The sequence below is a fragment of the Eleutherodactylus coqui genome, chromosome 2 (genome assembly GCF_035609145.1).
Source record: "Eleutherodactylus coqui strain aEleCoq1 chromosome 2, aEleCoq1.hap1, whole genome shotgun sequence".
NCBI classification, from domain to species: domain Eukaryota; kingdom Metazoa; phylum Chordata; class Amphibia; order Anura; family Eleutherodactylidae; genus Eleutherodactylus; species Eleutherodactylus coqui.
Genome location: NC_089838.1, coordinates 166,006,071 through 166,028,260, shown reverse-complemented (window position 1 = coordinate 166,028,260; position 22,190 = coordinate 166,006,071).

Genomic DNA, 22,190 nt, shown 5'->3' with positions numbered 1-22,190 from the left:
ATTGCTTAGGTATCGCTGCTGTCCACTGGTGGAGAAGAGAAGTCTGGGGAAATGCAGGCTTTGTTCATCTTGATGAGTGTAAGCCTGTCGGCACTGTCGGTTGACAGGCGGGTACGCTTATCTGTGATGATTCCCCCAGCCGCACTAAACACCCTCTCTGACAAGACGCTAGCCGCAGGACAAGCAAGCACCTCCAGGGCATACAGCGCGAGTTCAGGCCACGTGTCCAGCTTCGACACCCAGTAGTTGTAGGTGGCAGAGGCGTCACGGAGGACGGTCGTGCAATCGGCTACGTACTCCCTCACCATCCTTTTACAGTGCTCCCGCCGACTCAGCCTTGACTGGGGAGCGGTGACACAGTCTTGGTGGGGAGCCATAAAGCTGTCCAGGGCCTTAAACAGTGTTGCACTGCCTGTGCTGAACATGCTGCTCGATCTCCGCACCTCCCCTGCTACCTGGCCCTCGGAACTGCGCCTTCTGCCACTAGCGCTGTCGGATGGGAATTTTACCATCAGCTTGTCCGCCAGGGTCCTGTGGTATAGCAACACTCTCGAACCCCTTTCCTCTTCGGGAATGAGAGTGGAAAGGTTCTCCTTATACCGTGGGTCGAGCAGTGTGTACACCCAGTAATCCGTAGTGGCCAGAATGCATGCAACGCGAGGGTCACGAGAAAGGCATCCTAACATGAAGTCAGCCATGTGTGCCAGGGTACCTGTACGCAACACATGGCTGTCCGCACTAGGAAGATCACTTTCAGGATCCTCCTCCTCCTCCTCCTCCTCCTCCGCCTCCTCCTCCTCAGGCCATACACGCTGAAAGGATGACAGGCAAGCAGCATGGGTACCGTCAGCAGTGGGCCAAGCTGTCTCTTCCCCCTCCTCCTCATCCTCCTCATGCTCCTCCTCCTCCTCCTGAACGCGCTGAGATATAGACAGGAGGGTGCTCTGACTATCCAGCGACATACTGTCTTCCCCTGGCTCTGTTTCCGAGCGCAAAGCGTCTACCTTTATGCTTTGCAGGGAACTTCTCAAGAGGCATAGCAGAGGAATGGTGACGCTAATGATTGCAGGATCGCCGCTCACCACCTGGGTAGACTCCTCAAATTTTCCAAGGACCTGGCAGATGTCTGCCAACCAGGCCCACTCTTCTGAAAATAATTGAGGAGGCTGACTCCCACTGCGCTGCCCATGTTGGAGTTGGTATTCCACTATAGCTCTATGCTGCTCATAGAGCCTGGCCAACATGTGGAGCGTAGAGTTCCACTGTGTGGGCACGTCGCAGAGCAGTCGGTGCACTGGCAGATTAAACCGATGTTGCAGGGTCCGCAGGGTGGCAGCGTCCGTGTGGGACTTGCGGAAATGTGCGCAGAGCCGGCGCACCTTTCCGAGCAGGTCTGACAAGCGTGGGTAGCTTTTCAGAAAGCGCTGAACCACCAAATTAAAGACGTGGGCCAGGCATGGCACGTGCGTGAGGCTGCCGAGCTGCAGAGCCGCCACCAGGTCACGGCCGTTGTCACACACGACCATGCCCGGTTGGAGGCTCAGCGGCGCAAGCCAACGGTCGGTCTGCTCTGTTAGACCCCGCAGCAGTTCGTGGGCCGTGTGCCTCTTATCTCCTAAGCTGAGTAGTTTCAGCACGGCCTGCTGACGCTTGCCCACCACTGTGCTGCCACGCCGCGCGACACTGACTGCTGGCGACGTCCTGCTGCTGCTGACACATCTAGATTGCGAGACAGAGGTTGAGGAGGAGGAGGAGGAGGAGGGTTCTTTAGTGGAGGAAGCATACACCGCCGAACATACCACCACCGAGCTGGGGCCCGCAATTCTGGGGGTGGGTAGGACGTGAGCGGTCCCAGGCTCTGACTCTGTCCCAGCCTCCACTAAATTCACCCAATGTGCCGTCAGGGAGATGTAGTGGCCCTGCCCGCCTGCGCTTGTCCACGTGTCCGTTGTTAAGTGGACCTTGGCAGTAACCGCGTTGGTGAGGGCGCGTACAATGTTGCGGGAGACGTGGTCGTGCAGGGCTGGGATGACACATCGGGAAAAGTAGTGGCGACTGGGAACTGAGTAGCGCGGGGCCGCCGCCGCCATCATACTTTTAAAGGACTCCGTTTCCACAACCCTATACGGCAGCATCTCCAGGCTGATAAATTTGGCTTTGTGCACGGTTAACGCTTGAGCGTGCGGGTGCATGGCGGCGTACTTCCGCTTGTGCTCAAACACTTACGCTAGTGACGGCTGGACGGTGCGGTGCGAGACATTGGTGGATGGGGCCGAGGACAGCGGAGGTGAGGGTGTGGGTGCAGGCCAGGAGACGGTAGTGCCAGTGTCCTGAGAGGGGGGTTGGATCTCAGTGGCAGGTTGGGGCACAGGGGGAGAGGCAGCGGTGCAAACCGGAGGCGGTGAACGGCCTTCGTCCCACCTTGTGGGGTGCTTGGCCATCATATGTCTGCGCATGCTGGTGGTGGTGAGGCTGTTGGTGGTGGCTCCCCGGCTGATCTTGGCGCGACAAAGGTTGCACACCACTGTCCGTCGGTCGTCAGGCGTCTCTGTGAAAAACTGGCAGACCTTAGAGCACCTCGGCCTCTGCAGGGTGGCATGGCGCGAGGGTGCGCTTTGGTAAACAGTTGGTGGATTATTCGGTCTGGCCCTGCCTCTACCCCTGGACACCGCACTGCCTCTTGCAACCTGCCCTGCTGCTGTCCTTGCCTCCCCCTCTGAAGACCTGTCCTGAGTAGGTGTTGCACACCAGGTGGGGTCAGTCACCTCATCGTCCTGCTGCTCTTCCTCCGAATCCTCTGTGCGCTCCTCCCTCGGACTTACTGCCCTTACTACTACCTCACCGATAGACAACTGTGTCTCATCGTCATCGTCCTCCTCACCCACTGAAAGGTCTTGAGACAGTTGCCGGAAGTCCCCAGCCTCATCCCCCGGACCCCGGGAACTTTCCAATGGTTGGGCATCAGTGACGATAAACTCCTCTGGTGGGAGAGGAACCACTGCTGCCCAATCTGAGCACGGGCCCGAGAACAGTTCCTGGGAGTCTTCCCACTCCTGAGCATGTGTCATTGTAGTGGAGTGAGGAGGCTGGGAGGACGGAGGAGCAGCAGCCAGAGGATTCGGATTTGCAGCACTGGACGGCGCAGAACTGTGGGTGGATGATAGCTTGCTCGAAGAACTTTCTGCCATCCACGACAGGACCTGCTCACACTGCTCATTTTCTAATAAAGGTCTCCCGCGTGGACCCATTAATTGTGCGATGAATGTGGGGACGCCAGAAACGTGCCTCTCTCCTAATCGCGCAGCAGTCGGCTGCGATACGCCTGGATCAGGAGCTCGGCCTGGGCCCACATCCTCACTTGGGCCTACGCGTCCTCGGCCGCGTCCACGTCCTCTAGGCCTACCCCTACCCCTCAGCATGCTGTATTACCAGTGATTTCCCAGCCAGGAAATAAATTGGCGCAAGCCTGCAGGCCAACTAGAATTTTTGCCCTTTTTTTTTAAAGGAAAGGCCCACTGACTATATTCAATCAAGTAACAAATGTGTTCTGTGGCCCTGCTGTGTGTCACAGAACTGCAGTGCTATTAACTGCAGCAGAGCGGTGATTTCCCAGCCAGGAAATAAATTGGCGCAAGCCTGCTGTTAAACTTAGCTGGCTGCGTATGATTTTTTTGACGTTCTCCACCCACCACACACGTACCCAGAACGCTGAGAACTGTCAGAGGCAGGCCAAATAGAATTTTTTCCCCCTTTTTTTAAAAAGGAAAGGCCCACTGACTATATTCAATCAAGTAACAAATGTATTCTGTGGCCCTGCTGTGTGTCACAGAACTGCAGTGCTATTAACTGCAGCAGAGCGGTGATTTCCCAGCCAGGAAATAAATTGGCGCAAGCCTGTAGGCCAAATAGAATTTTTGCCCTTTTTTTTTTAAGGAAAGGCCCACTGACTATATTCAATCAATAATATATGTCTTCTGGCCCTGCCTACACAATTCTGTCCCTGTAGTATTACTGCAGGGCGCAATGCTCTGCACGGCCGATTTCGGGGAAAAAAAAATGTGCAACACTGCTAACAGCAGCCTCCACAGTACTGCACACTGTTAGATGTGGCCCTAAGAAGGACCGTTGGGGTTCTTGAAGCCTACACTAACTCCTAACACTCTCCCTGCCTAACCACCACTTCTGTCCCTGTAGTATTACTGCAGGGCGCAATGCTCTGCACGGCCGATTTCGGGGAAAAAAAAAAGTGCACCACTGCAAAAGGCAGCCTCCACAATACTGCACACTGTTAGATGTGGCCCTAAGAAGGACCGTTGGGGTTCTTGAAGCCTACACTCACTCCTAACACTCTCCCTACAGCAGCTCCAACACAATAGCACTTTCCCTCAGCTAACTCACAACGCATCTGAGGCGAGCCGCGGGAGGGGCCGATTTTTATACTCGGGTGACATCTGATCTCCCCAGCCACTCACAGCAGGGGGGTGGTATAGGGCTGGAACGTCACAGGGGGAAGTTGTAATGCCTTCCCTGTCTTTGAATTGGCCAGAAAAGCGCGCTAACGTCTCAGAGAGGAAAGTGAAAGTAACCCGAACATCGCGTGGTGCTCGTTACGAGTAACGAGCATCCCGAACACCCTAATATTCGCCCGAGCATCAAGCTCGGACGAGTACGTTCGCTCATCTCTAATGATTACTATCAAAAATAAGAATATTTTTGTCTGTCTCCTTCACAAAAGGGTCCATATGCAACCTGCCAGCTTCATTAATGACCATTACATCTAAGAATTGTATGTTCGTGTATGAGTGGTTGATAGTAAATTCAGGGTCATCGTGTTAAGTTGTTCAAAAAAAGTGAGTAATACTGACTCCGTCCCCTTCCATATCATAAACGCATCATTGATGTAGCGCCACCATTTGATGATCTTTGGCCAGAGTGGTGAAGTGTGTATGTGCTCCTCTTCAAATTCAGAATGTCCAGTATATAAATAAATTCACAGGGCTTACTATAACAATAAACCAAACTATTCACTCTTTTTTAGTCAAGTATATGGATTTTTCCCACTTCATTTTATTCACAGCATGACAATTATAATAAACATAACAGTCTAGAACATAAGAACACCGCTGCTTTTGAACTAGAGAATCCCATCACGTGAGGCATCTTCCTCATACCTCATTATATCCATATACTTGACTACAGAAGCATGAATAGTTTGTTTTATTGCTACAATATGCTCTGTGGAGGTCCCGACATTATAATACTAGGCATTTTATTTAACTTTGAGCTAGAGCTAAACTGCAAAGGGCAAAACAGGCCACTCAACCCCTGACTCAGATAAAGGACAGAGACTTGTCATAAGCGCCATCATACACCAGAAACAAAAGATACTCTCATCTGTCTCAGGGAGCAGCCTTGCTTTATTTCTTCAGAGCAAAATAATCCCTTGTTAAATGTCATGGGGTCTTTTATGAGTTTGGAAAGACAGTTAAAAACACACCATTGTAGGAATTTACTATAGGCTACTGGAGTGCAGGACTTATGAAAATATATATATTTATTACATATAGAAAATTCATAAAAAGAAAAGACACAAAAATACGCACAAGTATAAAAACACAAAATCTAAAAAATCCCCACATAATGATATGAGTCTCTGAGAGCAGAATACAAATTGGAATCGATATATATATATATACATATATATATATACATATATATATATATATATATATATCCAGGGCAATAGCCATTAGTGCATCTGCAGTATAACCCCCATCTAGGAGAAAAAGGCAAAGTGCATGTTATAGATAGTGTAGAGAGTTTTAAATACCTATTATTAGTATCCCTTGGGTTCCATCATAATGTAGAGACTAGACCCCTGACGTGCATTTACAACAACCTTCTTCAAAAGGGTGCTGCCATCCACAAATTCTATTCCCTAAATAGTGTCCAAGTAGTTGAGCATGCCTGTTCATAATCCACGCCCCTTGGAAACTCCCCCACACCTTCTCACAACATATGTAAGGGTGTACCAATATGGCGCTCATTCAGGTTAATGAATATATACAAGACTGATTTGTCACAAAAAAGAAGAAAGGTTTTTTTGTATTGATCAAACTGTCTGACAGTCAGTTTCATATTGATGTAAATTCCTGTCACAGTTAACATAATGGCACATATGCGGACAGCGCAGGGAAGCTAGGGGCAATGTGCAGCTCTCATCTTAATCATGTTAATCTCATGCTTAATCAAAATGAAAGAGATCTCGCATTCATACAGTGCGACCACTATGTGTACAGTCACACTCTGACACATGGACAGGAAAAATGGATTACAAGCAGTAAAAAGTGTGAGCAAAACAATTACAATATTATAGCAACCTTAATAGCTGTTACGTGTGCTGCTGGAATCTGTAGTTCTAAGCTTCCTAGCAGCACAGCACTCTCAGGGTTAATGATTGAGCTGGCTGGGTGTGCTTCTTCCTACTAGCCAATCCCCTTGGTCTGTGCTCACATATAAAGCCAGCTCCTGGTCAGTCTCTGAAGCAGGTCTTGTACTGTTTGGATGTATTTATGACATGTGTCCTGTTACCTGTTCTCTGTTCTGTTGCAGCTTGCTGTGTGATCTGTGCTTTGTGGCTCATGTCCGTTTGTACGTTTATTTTGTGTCAGTTTGGTCTGCTGAATTTGTTTGCTATGTCTGCACTATTTTGGCCCCTAGGGCCCTCTAGTATATGTGTCTTGCTAGTGTAGGGACTGCAAGATACAAGGGGCCTTGCCGGGGCTTGCAGTTTAAGTTTATTGGCCAATGTACGATCTAACACTTCGCATTCATATTCAGCTTATCATCTGCTATTAGTGTTTGCATTGTGGCTGCTGTATGCTGTGTATTCTGGCTCTGTGTGTCCTGTTGTTCAGTCCCTGTCATGTGGCATGTGTATGTATCCTGTTCTGGTGCGAGGCTCCTAGGATCAGCTAGGGCCCAGATCCGAAGACCGCTGGGCTGCCCTTATTAGGGCAATGTCCCTGTTTAGGTAGGGCCATGCCATTCCTCCCCTGTAGCACAGGGCTAGTTGCCTGATACCTGTGTGCGTACCCAGTCCCCTTTGGTCACGATCATGTGGGCCCTGTGCTTAGTCTGCCCACACGATCGTAACAATAGCAATCTCTTTAATAGGAAGGGAGAGAAAGAAAAAAAACTCCAAATGTGAACATGAGTTAAGACTGTTTTTGAAGAAATAGTGAATAAATAAAAATACATAACACTAAAGAAAGTGGTGATAATTAAGTGTAAAAAACCTATAATGCATATTACTGCAATATAATTATACAGAAGATAAATTAAATTATGTGAAATGAGGGACAAGAAATCCCGGTTTGACTCCATAAATTAAAACATTGTACATATAGGCATTAAGATAATCACTACATTATAACACTTTTGACAGCAATCTCTAAGATGGGAAAAAAAAGAAAAAAAAAACAATTTTTTCTTACATGTGAGAATGAGTGAAAAAAAATGGTGCTTTACGACACAAAGAGGCACGAGACAAGAGAACCAGGGCGCTTGACCTGATCCATGCTTTCCAATGTTGTAGAAAAAGCATTTGATAAGGTGAGTTTATCCTTTTTATCCAAACCCCTTTATCATGTGAGCCTTGGCTTCCACATGTTAGCTGGAATTCAATTCCTCTAACAATTACCCATAGCAGCAGTGAAGTTAACTGAGTATTTTCACAGCCCTCAGATATTACCAATCGGACATAACAGTAATGTCTGCTAGCTTTACTTATCTTTTATTTTTACTTCACCACTCCCAAATTGCTCTTGGCATATGCTGTAAATCCCTACTTAGCTACTTGTTGAATGCTGCTAAGGTATATTTTCCAATGAGACAGAAGTCCTCCAATCCACCTTTTGTGTCCCATTGGTTTGGAAGAATTAATGTAATCATGTGCATGGAAGAACTAATGCGCATGGCGAAGGGTTGGTCTGTTCAGTTCAACAAAACATGATTTTACTGGATGGAGTTTACCTGTTCCTCTTGATAACAAGAGCTTATGCCTTCCACAGTGATAAGGTCTAAACTGGGGCATTATGATGTGTCTGTATGGGTATGGGAACATACCTACAGGTGGATATTATTAATTTTATGATTATTATTTATCTTCCTTTTTTCCCCTTTTCTCTTCTTTCCTCTTCGTTTTCCTTCCACTCCATGATGTTGACCTCTCCTCCTGATTGCTTAAGACTTCATGAATGATTGTCATAGGATATAAAGACTTGCTATAGTTTGTGGTTGTTAATTTTATTAATAGTCCTGTTACTCTTTATATTCCTCTCTATGGTTTTCTCATGCCTAAAAAAATAAGAAACTGCAGGATTTCTCATTGCATTTTTATATTTTTAGCCCCTAAAATAGGGCACTGTTTTATATTAGGATTGCTATTGATGATTACAATCTTAAGGCAACCCATCTGGCCTGGAGAAGAAAAAAAGTGTCTGAACTACTTCTCCAAATACCTGATGAATACTGTGCATTGCATGCATTGATAATGTAAGACACTGCATGCTGCTCTAACTGGCTGGCACTGCTCATGTGGAAAGCACTGTTTCATCAAAGCAGGTGTGGTGCCTTAACCCTTTCCAATCTAATTTTGGATTCAGGGTTTCCCAAAAAGCTTTCTCTTTTTGCTGTTATACAACAGTGCCATCTGCTGGTTAAAGCCAGTGTGTGTGGGCCAGAGAGGCTCCGACAGCGGAGTGGCTGGCAATAGACGGTAAGAAAACCCTGTCGGACGTCTTCTGACATTGGAGCTGTACAAGCTTCTATCAGAATGTAGGAAGATGTCAGACAGTGGATTGGAAAGGGTTAATGCCCATTTACACACGATGAACGTCAGGCAAACGATGGCCCCACTCGTCCCTGTGTGTACTCGCTCTCATGGTGTTGCACAGGAGTGAGTATCGCTTGCTCACTCAGAGAGGCCAGCAGGGGGCGGGGTGGCAGAAAGAGATTTCACTCCTCACTCTCTCCCACCCCTCTCCATTCACTTACTCCATTCACACTACTGAACGGCTGCTGTTTAATCTGAACGATGAGGGTTCAGGATTTTAAGCTGCATAAATTCCTGAATGATTATTGCTCAGTGTAAACAGCAGCCGTTCTGAACGGTACTGAGTAAAGTGAATGGAGAGGAGCGGGAGAGAGCGAGAAGTGAAATCTCCTTCTGCCACCCTGCCCCCCTGCTGGCCGCTCTGTGAGACATCCGTTCTTTTTTGTTTTTTGCTTATGTTAATGTGCTCTATGTGGTATTTTTCATATTAATAATTGTGATTCAAGAAGGAATACATGAATGACAGGAGCTTTGTAATCTATAGGGTGGGCAATGGAAAAAAGGTCGGCTCTTATCAAAGCTATCTAAAATAAAATCTGTCTTTGTCGCTCAGCGCAGCTTTTATTTCTTAAGTGTAGTACTGGGCTACATTTACATGACCTACCCTGTACAGCAAAGTTCATTGGAATGTTGTTTACTGGGAAATATTTTAATTAGATGTGCTTAGAATGAAAAAAAAGCCTGTGGGGACTTCTAAAAAACCTTTGCCAGTATCTACAAAAGTAGGGCAGTGGTGCAACACACAAAGGGACCTGCACATTGGAGTGCCATGAGTATTTCATGCATTCAAAATAGATGACGCCTTTCCATAATAACTAGAGATGAGCGAGCACCAAATTTATCACGATGCTCAAGGGTTCGTTTCGAGTAACGAACCCCATTGAAGTCAATGGGCGACCCGAGGATTTTTGTATATCGCCGATGCTCGCTAAGGTTTTCATGTGTGAAAATCTGGGCAATTCAAGAAAGTGATGGGAACGACACAGCAACGGATAGGGCAGGCGAGGGGCTACATGTTGGGCTGCATCTCAAGTTCCCAGGTCCCACTATTAAGCCACAATAGCGGCAAGAGTGCCCCCCCCCTCCCAACAATTTTTACTTCTGAAAAGCCCTCATTAGCAATGCATACCTTAGCTAAGCACCACACTACCTCCAACAAAGCACAATAACTGCCTGCGCGACACTCAGCTGCCACTTCTCCTGGGTTACATGCTGCCCACCCCCCCCCACGACCCAGTGTCCACAGCGCACACCAAACTGTCCCTGCCCAGCCTTCAGCTGCCCTCATGCCATGCCACCCTCATGTCTATTTATAAGTGCGTCTGCCAGAGGCAAAGCAGGCACACACTGCAGAGGGTTGGCATGGCTAGGCAGCGACCCCCCCATAAAATGGGCAGGCCGATAGTACACAATGATGTACAGAAGCAATGAGAAATCCAATCCTGTGCCACCTCCATCTGGAGCTGCACACGTGGGCATAGCAATGGGGAACCTATGTGCCACACACTATTCATTCTGTCAAGGTGTCTGCACGCCCCAGTCAGACCGCGTTTTTTTATAAATAGTCACAGGCAGGTACAACTCCGCAATCGGAATTCCGTGTGCACCCACAGCATGGGTGGCTCCCTGGAACCCACCCGCTGTACATAAATGTATCCCATTGCATTGCCCAACACAGCTGAGGTAATGTCGTGCTTAATGCAGGTGGGCTTCGGCCCACACTGCATGCCCCAGTCTGACTGGGGTTCTTTAGAAGTGGAAACAGATGCATTTACAACTCCCTGTGGACCGACAGCATGGGTGGCTCCCTGGAACCCACCGGTGGTACATAAATATATCCCATTGCAGTGCCCTACTCAGCAGAGCTAACGTCAGATACAATACAGGTGGGCTTTGGCCCACACTGCATGCCCCAGTCAGACTGGTAATATGTACCTTAACAGTAACCTCGTTGGTGGTAATGTGGTGGTGACTGCGGACCTAGTAGCGCGGTTTTATGTAGTTGGTTTTCGGAATGTGGCCATGATTAAGTGGTCCGTGGCGGGGGGATGGTGGTGGTGCTCTCTTGTTGTGTCGTTAAAGGTGAAATTCTTGGACTGCCACCAGACGGACCAATGCAAAGGTATTTGCCAAGAATGTTTTCATTGTTGGAGGAGGAGGGGGATGTTTTGGAGGCACTATGTGTCCTCTCCACGTGTCCGTGGTTATATGCACCTTAACAGTAACAGCGTTGGTGGGAAATGGCCTCGCCGCCATCATGTCTTTGTGAAGCCTCTGTTTCCACACCCCAGTGACATACCATTAGCTGCGGTATAGGCAGAGCCCAGAATTATTAACATTTCAGCGGTAGTATTAGGGACTGGCCCCACTAACATATCACTAGCAGCAGTATAGGGGGAGCGCAGTCTTAGTTCCATTTCAGAAATAGTAGCACTCAAGACAGGCCCCAGTAACAATTCCGAAGCAGCAGTATAGGAGGAGCGCAGTCTTAGTTCCATTTCAGTAATAGTAGCACTCAAGACAGGCCCCAGTAACAATTCCGAAGCAGCAGTATAGGAGGAGCGCAGTCTTAGTTCCATTTCAGTAATAGTAGCACTCAAGACAAGCCCCAGTAACAATTCCCATTGCAGCAGTTTAGGGAGATAACAGTCTCTTTCACATTTCAGTAGCTGCAGTATAGACAAGGCCCCAGTTACATTTATGTAGCAAAAGTGTAGGCCAACCCCACACACCTTTCTGTACCATGTGTGCAGGCGAAGAACATAGAAATTACAATGATTACACTGTAGGTGAGGGCCCAAAAACATTGGTGTAGCAACAGTACTAATGTACCTCAGAAAAAATTGGCCATGCCCAACCAAGATGGCAGGTGAAACCCATTAATCGCTTTGGTTAATGTGGCTTAAGTGGTAACTAGGCCTGGAGGCAGCCCAGTTTAACGAAAAATTGGTTCAAGTTAAAGTTTCATCGCTTGTAAGAGCATTGAAACGTATAAAAATTGTTTGGAAAAATTATATGAGTGAGCCTTGTGGCCCAAAGAAAAATTGCCCGTTCGGCGTGATTACGTGAGGTTTCAGGAGGAGGAGCAGGAGGAGGAGGAGGAATATTATACACAGATTGATGAAGCAGAAATGTCACCGTTTTGGATGGTGATACAGAACGATGCTTCCATCCGCGGGTGCAGCCTACGTATTGCTTAGGTATCGCTGCTGTCCGCTGGTGGAGAAGAGAAGTCTGGGGAAATCCAGGCTTTGTTCATCTTGATGAGAGTAAGCCTGTCGGCACTGTCGGTTGACAGGCGGGTACGCTTATCTGTGATGATTCCCCCAGCCGCACTAAACACCCTCTCTGACAAGACGCTAGCCGCAGGACAAGCAAGCACCTCCAGGGCATACAGCGTGAGTTCAGGCCACGTGTCCAGCTTCGACACCCAGTAGTTGTAGGGGGCAGAGGCGTCACGGAGGACGGTCGTGCGATCGGCTACGTACTCCCTCACCATCCTTTTACAGTGCTCCCGCCGACTCAGCCTTGACTGGGGAGCGGTGACACAGTCTTGGTGGGGAGCCATAAAGCTGTCCAGAGCCTTTAAGAGTGTTGCACTGCCTGTGCTGAACATGCTGCTCGATCTCCGCACCTCCCCTGCTACCTGGCCCTCGGAACTGCGCCTTCTGCCACTAGCGCTGTCGGATGGGAATTTTACCATCAGCTTGTCCGCCAGGGTCCTGTGGTATAGCAACACTCTCGAACCCCTTTCCTCTTCGGGAATGAGAGTGGAAAGGTTCTCCTTATACCGTGGGTCGAGCAGTGTGTACACCCAGTAATCAGTAGTGGCCAGAATGCGTGCAACACGAGGGTCACGAGAAAGGCATCCTAACATGAAGTCAGCCATGTGTGCCAGGGTACCTGTACGCAACACATGGCTGTCTTCACTATTAAGATCACTTTCAGGATCCTCCTCCTCCTCCTCCTCCTCCTCCGCCTCCTCCTCCTCAGGCCATACACGCTGAAAGGATGACAGGCAAGCAGCATGGGTACCGTCAGCAGTGGGCCAAGCTGTCTCTTCCCCCTCCTCCTCATCCTCCTCATGCTCCTCCTCCTCAACACGCTGAGATATAGACAGGAGGGTGCTCTGACTATCCAGCGACATACTGTCTTCCCCCGCCTCCGTTTCCGAGCGCAAAGCATTTGCCTTTATGCTTTGCAGGGAACTTCTCAAGAGGCATAGCAGAGGAATGGTGACGCTAATGATTGCAGCATCGCCGCTCACCACCTGGGTAGACTCCTCAAAGTTTCCAAGGACCTGGCAGATGTCTGCCAACCAGGCCCACTCTTCTGAAAATAATTGAGGAGGCTGACTCCCACTGCGCCGCCCATGTTGGAGTTGGTATTCCACTATAGCTCTACGCTGCTCATAGAGCCTGGCCAACATGTGGAGCGTAGAGTTCCACCGTGTGGGCACGTCGCACAGCAGTCGGTGCACTGGCAGATTAAACCGATGTTGCAGTGTCCGCAGGGTGGCAGCGTCCGTGTGGGACTTGCGGAAATGTGTGCAGAGCCGGCGCACCTTTACGAGCAGGTCTGACAAGCGTGGGTAGCTTTTCAGAAAGCGCTGAACCACCAAATTAAAGACGTGGGCCAGGCATGGCACGTGCGTGAGGTTGCCGAGCTGCAGAGCTACCACCAGGTTACGGCCGTTGTCACACACGACCATGCCCGGTTGGAGGCTCAGCGGCGCAAGCCAACGGTCGGTCTGCTCTGTTAGACCCCGCAGCAGTTCGTGGGCCATGTGCCTTTTCTCTCCTAAGCTGAGTAGTTTCAGCACGGCCTGCTGACGCTTGCCCACCGCTGTGCTACCACGCCGCGTGACACCGACTGCTGGCGACGTCCTGCTGCTGCTGACACATCTAGATTGCGAGACAGAGGTTGAGGAGGAGGAGGAGGAGGGTGCTTTAGTGGAGGAAGCATACATCTCCGCAGATACCACCACCGAGCTGTGGCCCGCAATTCTGGGGGTGGGTAGGACGTGAGCGGTCCCAGGCTCTGACTCTGTCCCAGCCTCCACTAAATTCACCCAATGTGCCGTCAGGGAGATGTAGTGGCCCTGCCCGCCTGTGCTTGTCCACGTGTCCGTTGTTAAGTGGACCTTGCCACTAACCGCATTGGTGAGGGCGCGTACAATGTTGCGGGAGACGTGGTCGTGCAGGGCTGGGACGGCACATCGGGAAAAGTAGTGGCGACTGGGAACTGAGTAGCGCGGGGCCGCCATCATACTTTTGAAGGACTCCGTTTCCACAACCCTATACGGCAGCATCTCAAGGCTGATAAATTTGGCTATGTGGACGGTTAACGCTTGAGCGTGCGGGTGCGTGGCGCCGTACTTGTGCTTGCGCTCAAACACTTGCGCTAGCGACGGCTGGACGGTGCGGTGCGAGACATTGGTGGATGGGGCCGAGGACAGCGGAGGTGAGGGTGTGGGTGCAGGCCAGGAGACGGTAGTGCCAGTGTCCTGAGAGGGGGGTTGGATCTCAGTGGCAGGTTGGGGCACAGGGGGAGAGGCAGCGGTGCAAACCGGAGGCGGTGAACGGCCTTCGTCCCAGCTTGTGGGGTGCTTGGCCATCATATGTCTGCGCATGGTGGTGGTGGTGAGGCTGTTGGTGGTGGCTCCCCGGCTGATCTTGGCGCGACAAAGGTTGCACACCACTGTTCGTCGGTCGTCAGGCGTCTCTGTGAAAAACTGCCAGACCTTAGAGCACCTCGGCCTCTGCAGGGTGGTATGGCACGAGGGTGCGCTTTGGGAAACAGTTGGTGGATTATTCGGTCTGGCCCTGCCTCTACCCCTGGACACCACACTGCCTCTTGCAACCTGCCCTGCTGCTGCCCTTGCCTCCCCCTCTGAAGACCTGTTCTGAGTAGGCGTTGCGTTGACGATAAACTCCTCTGGTGGGAGAGGAACCACTGCTGCCCAATCTGAGCAGGGGCCCGAGAACAGTTCCTGGGAGTCTTCCCGCTCCTGAGCATGTGTCATTGTAGTGGAGTGAGGAGGCTGGGAGGAAGGAGGAGCAGCAGCCAGAGGATTCGGATTTGCAGCACTGGACGGCGCCGAACTGTGGGTGGATGATAGCTTGCTCGAAGCACTTTCTGCCATCCACGACAGGACCTGCTCACACTGCTCATTTTCTAATAAAGGTCTCCCGCGTGGACCCATTAATTGGGCGATGAATGTGGGGACGCCAGAAACGTGCCTCTCTCCTAATCGCGCAGCAGTCGGCTGCGATACACCTTGATCAGGAGCTTGGCCTGTGCCCACACCCTCACTTGGGCCTACGCGTCCTCGGCCGCGTCCACGTCCTCTAGGCCTACCCCTACCCCTCAGCATGCTGTATTACCAGTGATTTCCCAGCCAGGAAATAAATTGGCGCAAGCCTGCAGGCCAAATAGAATTTTTTCCTTTTTTTTTTTAAAGGGAAGGCCCACTGACTATATTCAATCAATAACAAATGTGTTCTGTGGCCCTGCTGTGTGTCACAGAACTGCAGTGTTATATTAACTGCAGCAGAGCGGTGATTTCCCAGGCAGGAAATAAATTGGCGCAAGCCTGCTGTTAAACTTAGCTGGCTGCGTATGATTTTTTTACGTTCTCCACCCACCACACACGTACCCAGAACGCTGAGGACTGTCAGAGGCAGGCCAAATAGATTTTTTCCATTTTTTTTTAAAGGCAAGGCCCACTGACTATATTCAATCAATAACAAATGTGTTCTGTGGCCCTGCTGTGTGTCACAGAACTGCAGTGTTATATTAATTGCAGCAGAGCGGTGATTTCCCAGGCAGGAAATAAATTGGCGCAAGCCTGCTGTTAAACTTAGCTGGCTGCGTATGATTTTTTTACTTTCTCCACCCACCACACACGTACCCAGAACGCTGAGGACTGTCAGAGGCAGGCCAAATAGAAATTTTCCCTTTTTTTTTTTAAAGGGAAGGCCCACTGACTATATTCAATCAATAACAAATGTGTTCTGTGGCCCTGCTGTGTGTCACAGAACTGCAGTGTTATATTAACTGCAGCAGAGCGGTGATTTCCCAGGCAGGAAATAAATTGGCGCAAGCCTGCTGTTAAACTTAGCTGGCTGCGTATGATTTTTTTACGTTCTCCACCCACCACACACGTACCCAGAACGCTGAGGACTGTCAGAGGCAGGCCAAATAGAATTTTTCCCTTTTTTTTTTTTAAAGGGAAGGCCCACTGACTATATTCAATCAATAACAAATGTGTTCTGTGGCCCTGCTGTGTGTCACAGAACTGCAGTGTTATATTAACTGCAGCAGAGCGGTGATTTCCCAGGCAGGAAATAAATTGGCGCAAGCCTGCTGTTAAACTTAGCTGGCTGCGTATGATTTTTTTACTTTCTCCACCCACCACACACGTACCCAGAACGCTGAGGACTGTCAGAGGCAGGCCAAATAGAATTTTTCCCTTTTTTTTTTTAAAGGGAAGGCCCACTGACTATATTCAATCAATAACAAATGTGTTCTGTGGCCCTGCTGTGTGTCACAGAACTGCAGTGTTATATTAACTGCAGCACAGCGGTGATTTCCCAGGCAGGAAATAAATTGGCGCAAGCCTGCTGTTAAACTTAGCTGGCTGCGTATGATTTTTTTACGTTCTCCACCCACCACACACGTACCCAGAACGCTGAGGACTGTCAGAGGCAGGCCAAATAGAATTTTTCCCTTTTTTTTTTAAAGGGAAGGCCCACTGACTATATTCAATCAATAATATATGTCTTCTGGCCCTGCCTACACAATTCTGTCCCTGTGTATTATTGCAGGGCGCAATGCTCTGCACAGCCGATTTTGAAAAAAAAAAAAAAGTGCAACACTGCTAACAGCAGCCTGCACAGTACTGCACACGGTTAAATGTGGCCCTAAGAAGGACCGTTGGGGTTCTTGAAGCCTACACTCACTCCTAACACTCTCCCTGCCTAACCACCACTTCTGTCCCTGTAGTATTACTGCAGGGCGCAATGCTCTGCATGGCCGATTTTGAAAAAAAAAAAAATGTGCAACACTGCTAACAGCAGCCTCCACACTACTGACACGGATAGATGTGGCCCTAAGAAGGACCGTTGGGGTTCTTGAAGCCTACACTCACTCCTAACACTCTCCCTACAGCAGCTCCAACACAATAGCACTTTCCCTCAGCTAACTCACAACGCATCTGAGGCGAGCCGCGGGAGGGGCCGATTTTTATACTCGGGTGACATCTGATCTCCCCAGCCACTCACAGCAGGGGGGTGGTATAGGGCTGGAAACGTCACAGGGGGAAGTTGTAATGCCTTCCCTGTCTTTCAATTGGCCAGAAAAGCGCGCTAACGTCTCAGAGAGGAAAGTGAAAGTAACCCGAACATCGCGTGGTGCTCATTAAGAGTAACGAGCATCCCGAACACCCTAATATTCGCCCGAGCATCAAGCTCGGACGAGTACGTTCGCTCATCTCTAATAATAACCACTACTCCTAGTTTCACTGAATAATACTGCTAAACATGCAGTTTTATATATATATATATATATATATATATATATATATATATATATATATATATATATATATATATATATATATGTATATACACTGTATATACATTATGAGGCCTTAGTCACATGGGCGTTTTTTCCCCGTGATTTGCGGATCGCATGAGGGATGCGCATCCGCGAATCGCGTGACCGGGGCCGAAAAATCGCCCGAAAAAACTGCTCCTAGCCGCGTTTCATTAGAAACAGGCCGGAGCTGTCCAGTGCATTGAATTCAATGGAGCCGGCAATACAGCCGGCTCCATTGAAAGCAATGGGCTGCGGGCGATCTCACGATGAATTTTCGGGAAGGGCTTAAAAATATAAGCCCTTCCCTGAAATTCATCCAGAAATGTGTAAAAACAAAAAAAATATATATACTTACCTGGTCCCGGCAGACGGAGTTCAGCCGCGGCCGGCTGGCAGTTCTCCTGAACTGCTCTGAGTAGTATTCAGCAGCCGGGGATTTAAAATCCCCGCCTACTGAATGAGCTGCCTCTGATTGGTCACAGCCTCACCAATCAGAGGCAGCTCTCACTTACCCATTCATGAATGGGTGAGTGAGTGCTGCCTCTGATTGGCTCAGCGCAGGGACCAATCAGGGCCAGCTCTCAGCTGAATGACAGCTGAGAGCTGGCCCTGATTGGTCCCTGCGCTGAGCCAATCAGAGGCAGCACTCACTCACCCAGGTAAGTGAGAGCTGCCTCTGATTGGTGAGGCTGTGACCAATCAGAGGCAGCTCATTCAGCAGGCGGGGATTTTAAATCCCAGGCTGCTGAATACTACTCAGAGCAGTTCAGGAGAACTGCCGGCTGGCCGGCCGCGGCTGAACTCTGTCTGCCGGGACCAGATGAGTATATATATTTTTTTCCTTTTTACACATTTCTGGATGAATTTCAGGGAAGGGCTTATATTTTTAAGCCCTTCCCGAAAATTCATCGTGCGGTCGCCAGCAGCCCATTGCTTTCAATGGAGCTGGCTGTATTGCCGGCTCCATTGAATTCAATGGGCAAACAGAGTTCTTCTCTGCCACAGCTGTTACAGCTGTGGCAGAGGAGAATGATTTGTCTTCTATATGTTCTCAATGGGGTCGGCGCTGCTGCCGCCGGCCCCATTAAGCGCATATAGAGAAGAGAACAGGAATCGCAGATCGCAGATAGGTGCGATCTGCGACTTCTGTTCTATAATTTATCGGACGAGCGCATAAAAAGCACTCATGTGTCCGATACCATTGCAAATCAATGGTTTTATAAAATCGCTGGACGCATGCGCATGCGCAAATCGCGCGAAAAAACGCTCGTCTGACCGAGGCCTGAGGTACGTTCAAAAACTTTAATTTTTTTGTGTGTAAAAAAAATGAAGCTAGGAGGTGCAGTTTGGAGCACGTATTTTGGCAAACTTAATGGACATGCTTTGATTTTTTCCCAACTGCAGTAGCTGTCAGTCGCCGGCAGACATACAATGAGTGAGAAATTGTAAGTGAGTGCCGTATAATTTTCTTTTTTGGCAAAATGACATAAAAACTCGAACAATGCAACTGCATTAAATTTGCTTTAAAGATGGGCGCACATTAGTGGAGAGTGAAGCATGTTGTGGTAGGCCCTCAATATCCAGAAGTGAGGTTGTCACTGATCAAATGAGGACCCTGGTGATGCAGGATCGTCAAATCATAATCAGAGAACTTGCAGGCGAGGCAAGCCTTAGTATTGGATCTGTTCATTCCATTTTGACTGAGGATTTAGGGCTCAGGAGAATCTCAGCGAAGTTTCTGCCAAAGCTGCTAACAATTGAGCAGAAGCAACTTCGTTTGGAAGTTCATCAGAAAGCAACCTAAGGCCAGATTCACACAAGCCTAAGCGTATTTGCGTGAGCATGAGGGCAGCGGTTTTGTGGAACATAGAATTCTTTTCTGAACGTGCATCTGCATATTTTACTGTACTTTTTCAGCTCACAAGGCACATGCACTGATTGAAATGGCTAATGGGTCTAATGAGTTCCTGGTCTGTTCTTTTTATTGCACAATTATGCAGTGTTACATGCATCTTCTAGCATATTTTGTGCCCATTTTCGCCTACTCATTGACTTTTGATGCACAAATGCACAGGAAAATAGAGCATGCTACATTTTGGTGCACAACTGTAATCCGCAGGAAAATATCAATAGGTTCTATTCTCTATGTATTGCGCACGCAAATATTGCATCGGCAAATATGCTCGTGTGAATCTGGTGGCTAGGGCTACATGGCAACAAAATCTCAGAAAAGTCACATGACCAAAAAACTTGTGCGAATAGTCTGTCACTTGCTGTCACACAAATGTTTCAGAGCTACAATTTGGCCAAAGTGCAGACAGGTTAGAGGCAAGTTGCAGTCGCATACAGCTTATATTGGTGTATATGGTGGAAAAATTTCATTATGGAACGAAATAGCCCATTGAAGTCAATGGGATTGCGCAAATATGCGATGAAAACGCATAATACATATGTATTCACTGTATATTTATACATGAAATCAATAGACCTGCTGGCATTTTTTTTGAACATGAGAAAAACATTGTTAAAGGGGTTCTGACACGAATAACGTTTTTATGTTTTAACATCCATTGTTCCGTGGTCTGCCCAATGGACACAGGGAACCCACGATTTATGGCTTGCTTTAGCTTAAAAACCTAATGTTTACCTTTGTTATCAGCATCTGCTGTTGTTGTTGTGCAGTTGGGGGTCATCTCCCAGCAGGCTTGCCCACAAATAGTCATGTGATGCTGGTGGGCGGAGCTAACAATGTGAAGCTGGGGACAGTTCTATTGCTCTTAGCAGACACAGTGTAACTGCAGGAATAGCAGTGCTGCCCCCCCCCCCCCCAGCATCTATCTCTAATCTCTCTCTCTCTCTCTCTCTCTGTAATCTCTCCCTGTAATCTCTCTCTCTCTCTCTCTCTCTCTCTCTCTCTCTCTCTCTCTCTCTCTCTCTCTCTCTCTCTCTCTCATAATGCCTAATAATCACTTCTGTGGCCGTTCACCTGAGTATCTGTGAATACAACTGTACTTTAACCTTTTAAAATCCCCAGCCTGTGGCACTCTGCTTGGTTTTGAGAACTGTAGAGAAAGATAGAGGGGGGAGGGGGGGAGGATGGAAGAGCCAGAAGCAGGAACTGAGCTCCCGCCCCTCGACACTATTTGCAATAGGAGAGGCGGGACGGGGGCGGAGCTACACTCGGGACTTAGCTCCACCCCATCCCACCCCTCCCATTGTAAATAATAGGCATGGGGTGGGAGGGGGCGGGAGCTCAGTTCCTGCTCCTGGCTCTTCCATCCTCCTCCCCCTGCAGATGAGGGCACCGTATATCGGCTCGGCGTGAAAACCCAGCCGATATACGGTCATCTGAATAAGCCCTTGAGACCATCAGCATTGTGCAGCTGCCTCTTAGTCTAAATCAGCCTCATGATCTGTTTTTAAGCAGCTGCAGACTGACAGCAGTGCCTCTCCTCAGCTGATTTCTGCTGAGCTGTTAGGATTCCCCTGACATCAGTCAGGACGGACCGCCCTCCCCTTTAGCATCGCACGCAAGCGCAGAGGAAAGGAGCCCTCTGACGTCAGTCAGGACGGGCTGCCCCTACCCCCCCCCCCCCCTTACGGGATCGCGCGCATGCGCAGAAGAAAGAAGCCCTTGACACTGAGCCAGGACGGACGGGCCGCCCACAGCAAGCACTGCTTGTGACGTGGGGCCCGTCCGCTGACCTAGGAAGTGGCTCATGGACGGAGCAGAGCCAGAAGCAGTCATTTTGACCGCTCCAGCTCTACTTCAAGAAGCTGCAAAAAAAGATAAAAGATGGAGAGGACATCACTGATGATCGGCCCTGCCAGGCAAGGTGAGTAATTTGTTTTTCTTCTTCATGTCAGAACCCCTTTAATAGGCGTGCAAAAAAATGCAAGCAGGGCCAGAGAAGGAGAAAATGCAAAGACTTTTAGTCCATTAAAACACTGCTTACCCATGGACCAAAAATTGCACATGTTGTGTGATTGAGTCCTTACTCTAAAAGTCTAAGGCCTCCTTGTGCACGACCATTGTGGAATATCGCCAGCAATATTCTGCCGCAGGAAGGCAGGGGGGGGGGGGGCTGTCAGTTCTCTGCGGTGAGCCTATCTGACAGATAGGCTCAAAGCGGAGAATTGTGACAAATCGCAGCATGCCGCGACTTAGATCTAACGTTTGGTTAATTTGTTACTGCTACTTGAATAGAAAAACTGAATTCATAGTAATGTCAGCAAAATGAAATCAACTACTTCATGTATAAGAAATAAAGAAAACAATTAATTCAATTTGTATGTAAGCATCTGTCCATTTGTCTTCTTGTATGTCTGTATGTGTGTATACTGTGTGTGCATGTATTATGTTTATAGTTTTTGTTTGACTTCTTTGTGCTGTTCATGATAAATTTGATGAACACTCTGATATATTATGTAGGGTTGGTGATTAATACATTAGATAACCACATTTACTAAAGTGTTGGTGATATTTTTAGATCCGCTTCATTCACTTTCTGTTTAAATATTTTTTTTAAACATTGTCTGGGCTCATTGGTGATGACGGATGGAAACTGACACCAGTTTCTTTTAAATTATGATTAATCCTTCCCAGGACTGCAAATAAAATAAAGACAAATTGATTCATTGAGCTCATTACTTTTGGCCCAACAAACCATGAGATTTGTATAAGCAAATATCC